The following is a 5,850-nucleotide window of genomic DNA, read 5'->3' as shown; positions in this document are numbered from 1 at the left end:
GATCACAAATGTTATGTTCTTTTTGATTTTTGACGCTATAGTGTAGTTTAAGGAAGATTTGGCTGCTATTTCTAGCAGATTGAGAGACCACATAAATGTTTCGTGTTTGCTAATTTCTACGACAATAGAAATCAGCACAGACAAAATGTCAACGATCTTGTCATGCGATTGGTTAAAATTATCTTTAACTGCTTGCAATCTCTGTATTATTAGTTTCAAATGTTGGCACAAGTCCAGCAATTTCAGGGGAGTGAATAAGTCGATTACATCTGGTACTTCTTTTATTGACTCCGAAAGAATAAAAGGCAAACTCGACCTTGGCGGAATTTTAACTCAGAACGTTTAAGACGGACGAAATGCTACAAAGCTTTTAGTCCAGCGTGTTAACGATTCTGCCAGCTCATCTGTATTAAATCAGAAATACATTTTTTGAAAACAATCTGGTGAAAATTTTTAAAAACTTCAAGTTGTTGGAAGAAATGTAACAAGATCCAGTGTCTCGCCTTTTCCGAAATAGTATACTATATAAATTGAGGGAGGTTTGGTCGTTATTTCTAGCATTATTTCATCATTGGCACATGGAGACTGTTACAGCTTGTATTATTGGTGCGCTAGTTGTTATTGACATTGTTACTGGGTTTTGATTTTGTGTCGTTGTTGCAGTCAAAGCACCATCTCTGACTGAACGTTCTACTTTACTAAGTTGGGTCCAAAGTGACATGGGTGGACAGGGTGGAAGGGGTTGCATGTACTCTTAGAGTTGGTGGGTGATGGTAGAGTAGGGTAGATGACGGTGGAATTAGGCAGGGAGAGTATAGCTTTCAGCAAAGTTAGGATATACAGTATATTACTTCTCACTATATAAAGCATCCTCCCTTTACTTCCACAGTCTCCTTTCACCCCCATACCAAATACACCACCACCAACAACAACCACAACACTCCGTCACCAATATTATCACCAACACCCCCAACACCAATACCACCACTACTTACTCTAACACAAACACGATCAACGTCAACGCCACCAGCTACACCTACATCAACACCGACAGCATTTTCACTACCATCAATATCATCATCATCATCATCATCATCATCATCATCGCGACAATGAACTACGATCACTATAACTACAACTACTAAACCACGATCACAGCAACCACCATCACTTCTGTCAATACCACTATGAAGAGTATTACTACCGTCATTGCTAAGACCACCACCTGCACAACCACCACCACTACCACCCCTATAACTACTACTAATACTACTACTATCACCACCACCACCACCACCACTACTACTAGTACTATCACCACCAGTACTACTACTACTACTACTACTACTACTACTACTACTACTACTACTACTACTACTACTACTACTATATTTCCGACACTCTTTTCGGTAGCCGTTCGCACCAAAGAACCTCTAAATTACACGCCTACATTATAGTTAATTAATAGCCAGGATCTTTCTCTCACCCCCACACACTTCTACGATGCAACGCATACACACAAATATGACTGACGCACGCGCGCATACACACGCAGACTTATACATTTTCATAAATACACCCACTCACACATATAGCATAGGTTAACAATACAGTAATCACTCGCCATATCGCGGTTCACCTATCGCGCCCTCAGTACACCGCGGATTTTTCTGGCTAATATTTGTAAATTTATATCGCAGATCCCTCAGTATATCGCGGGTTTCTGCGGCCGATAGGTATTTGTATTTTTTTAGATTTCTATTATTTCTGTGGTAAAATAAGCATTTTCACGGTTAAAAACTAATAAATTAATAAATAAAAATACAGTACAGCACTGCTCAGTATAACACTTAATATTTCAAAAGAAAATACGTAGTGTACCTAAGGCAAAGAATCGCACATACTGTATGGAAAACGAAACTCAGGAGGCGAACGTGTAGAGTTGTTTTGCATTTATAATAAAATAAATATATACAAATTATAAAAATAAAAAAAAATATGCAGTACAGTGCTATTTCTACTTCGCGGATTTTCACCTATCGTGGGGTTTTTTGGAACGTAACTCCTGCGATAGTGGAGGAATTACTGTACAACTAAATCACAATAATTATACACACACCCGTGCACAAATACCTACACACGCGCACACATGCGCGCGCGCACATATACACACACAATATTAATTATTCTACGTTTCGTCAGCGCTTCTTTTGTTATGCGCATCTTTTGTTATGTAAAAAAATATTTTGGTTATACTTCTCTACAATGCACAAAATATGTTAATTTTTTTAATACAATTCCTAATAATATTTAATTATAAAAATATAATGGGAGTTTTTTAAACATCGAATGTTTATTAGGGTCCAGTGGAGTAAAATTGGAAGCAAAGGGGTTCATAGGTAAAAAGTGGTTGAGAACCACTGATTTACACGATAAATTACTATAATTCTCGCCGTCAACTGAAGATGTGTAAACTTTCTCAAATGAAACTTGAAGAACTGTAAGAAACTAATTAGATTTGTCCGGCTTTTTCTGTATATGGAGCGATAAAATAAACGCTGTACTTTTCCCCACGTGACTAAATTCTATGTAGGCTTTTGTTTGACCCTAGGTCATCCTTGATGCAGCAGTTCACACAAATACTAACCAGATCAATGTAGTTTACATTCAAAGTAAGTCAAAGCTTGTAGTGTAAAATATTCTAGAGGGAACAGAGGTCAGTGCGAGCAGAGTTTTCAAGTACAGCAGTAGGATTGACGACAATAGGACTGACTGTAGTGTCGAGTTGTTGTTATTTAGCCACAGGTCAATTGTGATCGAGAAAACCTATGATCAAACGCATTCTATCTGTAGCCATCACTTCTTAAAGTTATGTATGGCTACACTCCCTATTGTATCCTTTTTTTTTTCTTGAGATAGTAGAGTGTGATTTGGCGAAGATTTTACGGCTATTTCGAGCATATCGAGTAATTGCCTAGAGACGTGTTGTTGCTGTTGATGATGATGTTGTTGTTACTGTTGTTTGTGTGTGTATGTGTGTGTGTGCGCGCGCGCGCGCGTGCATGTGTATCAAGTGGACCTAGGTGGAGGTGGTATGCTGAAACATGAGAAAACATGTGGAGGAGAGATTAATGTGTTCGTGACTGAGTTTTTGTCAGTTGGTTAGAGGTCCGCATTCACATGTAGTCTCCCCCATGTGGGGAAGCAATACTGAATCGGAGCAACAACACTCTATGTGGGAACAGTACTCCATTGTATGAACAGTAGTCAATAGTAGCATCAGTTCGCTATTATAGGAGTAGTAATCTGCTGCTGGAACACTCTGTTGCGGACCTTACTCGATCATTATACAGAGCTGAAGTATTTTTATGAAACAGAAGAGGAAGGCGGAGTTTGGGACTCAGCTTTTACCAGATGGAATCGCCAGAAGTGATCAACTTCAATTGTGAGACCTAACACTTTCACCTATTTTCAAGATTTTACTTATTGTCTAGAAATAGAGAAGTGGGGCACAAAGGGTTTTTCCTTGATATAAGCAGGGGCTGTGGACTTGTGATGTGGAAAAATGTCAAATCTTCATTAAAGTGTTCAAGAGGTTCTGTTCATAGAGACAGTGTCAGGTGTTTGCGAAGTATCTAGGTGGTCTGCGTGACGAAGGTTACTAAAGGCGGAGAGTAATATTGTCAGTATAGAGAGGAGCATTGTTAAAAGTGATAGCAAGCAAATTATTGTGTAGGAAGAGTGTGGAGTACATGACATAATCTTAAGGAACATTAAAGTTGATACAGTAGGGGTTAGGAAGAGACCTGTTACTATACACAACTAGTCGATAGTTAATGTTGGAATATACAGCAATTATGAGGACTGTTACCAAGCTACTAATCCAATATATAAAAGATGGAGGGATCCCATAAGCAGACAGCTTCGCTAGCAGATTTACGGCTATATATGATCAAAAGAGTTGTTGATGTCATGTACGGAGGCATTGCTTCGGGGAATTTGTGAGTGAAGAGAAAACATTGGTAATATAAGGGATCTCTGGTAGATCTGTCTCTACGTACGGAAGACGTACAAGGGAATGAGTGAGAGCGGGAAAGGGAGAGAGAGAGGGGGGGGAGGTGAGGGAGAATAAAAATCTTGAAGATGATTGTTTATGACTATTTCCATTATCTCCATCACATTTGAACGTGATGGGTCAGGATAATAGGCATGTTCAAATGTTTGCCTTCTTAAGAAAGGGATATATTGCTGCATGTTTGAACAGACTGACAAACCAAAAAGAGATTGAAGAGGCATTTTTCGAGGCAGATGACATTGTTGGATTGATGGGATGGGAACTCAGGTGTTTCCAAACTTGTGTCTGTATAACTGGGATACATGCACACTTGGTGTGTACATGTTCTTGTTGAGTTATGTATGTATGCCTAGTGGTCAGACTGGTGGAGTGCATTATTTTTAGAGAGGATTTGTTGAATGTGTGTCAAATGGTGTTGTATGAAAAGCAGAAGTACAGCTTACGAAATCATCATGATTGAACAGTGATTGGAAGGGGATTCGACAAGATTTAGTGGATTTTGTGGCCAAGAACAGGGAAGACGAGGCGGGAAGAGAGTGGGAGATCGAAGGGAGACTAAGAGGAAGAAGAAACTACAGGCAATGTTATGCACGAAAACAGATTTTGCTTTTTTATGGATTCTTGTAGGATTTGGAGTCGATTTTGACCGATTTTTGAGGTGGGTCAGTTTTCACAAGTCTGATAGACTATTTTTCGCCTGTACTAATGCAGCATAACTCTCTTAGAGTATTTGAGGTTATGAGATTTTTCCGTTTATGAAATGTGAAAGAAAATGCTTAAAAGTTGCACTTTTTAGACATCTCGACTCAAAGGGCTGAAGTAGATTTATTTCAGAGATAGTTAATTTAAAACTAGCTGAGTTTTACATTCGCTATCGACTTGTTAACTTGAAGTGTGTTAGGAATGCTTTGGGGTGTGAGTGGAATCGTACAGAATATTGATGGGTTTTGGGTACATGATTAGTTAGATAAGAACAGTTACAGTGAAGGTTTAGTAAAGACAGGATGAGATGAGTGAAGTGTATAAGGAGAACCTGAGTATCGATTGGAATACGAATAGGTAATAATATTAACTGTTGCAGAGAGATTTGGCTTCAGTGCCAGTAGCATCCGAGCTGTCAAAGTGCGAGATTCAAGAGGAGTAGTGGCAGTTGAAGGCACTGAATATGACTTCAGAGAAGAGTGGTGTGGAGCTGATGACTTCAGAATGGTAGCGGTGACGGTGTGAGGTAGGTGTTTTCAGAGAGGAGTGGTGTGAAGTAGATGTTTTTAAAGAAGTGTAGTGAGAGATAAAAGTCGTCAAAAAGAAGTTATCAGTAGATGAGAGGTATTCCTAACGATACTCAGGGGCTCAAAACTATACTTCAGCCCATCTTCCAAATCATGTCTATTGTTTCTGCTCTGTTTAATAACGCTACCTAATTCCCATCACTATTCCATATCCACCACATCACACCATAAAGCTCTTCTAAGATTCTTAGCTCGTAAGCACTCGATCAGCTTCAGATTAACTATCTCTGAAGAAAGTGGAGTAACAAAATTAATAATGGTTTCAAATTTTCGCACAAGGCCAGAAAGTTCGGAGGGAGGAAGTAACTCGATTGCATTGATCCTTGTGTTCAACTGCTACTTATTTTATCGACCCCGAAAGAATGAAAGACAAAGTCGACCTCAGCGGAATTTGAACCCAGAATGTAAAGACGAACGAAATGCTGCTAAGCATTTTGCCCGGCGTGCTAACGATTCAGCCAGCACGCCAATAATAACAATTCAGAC

The sequence above is a fragment of the Octopus bimaculoides genome, chromosome 7 (genome assembly GCF_001194135.2).
Source record: "Octopus bimaculoides isolate UCB-OBI-ISO-001 chromosome 7, ASM119413v2, whole genome shotgun sequence".
Lineage (NCBI taxonomy): Eukaryota > Metazoa > Mollusca > Cephalopoda > Octopoda > Octopodidae > Octopus > Octopus bimaculoides.
This window is presented reverse-complemented; position numbering follows the sequence as displayed.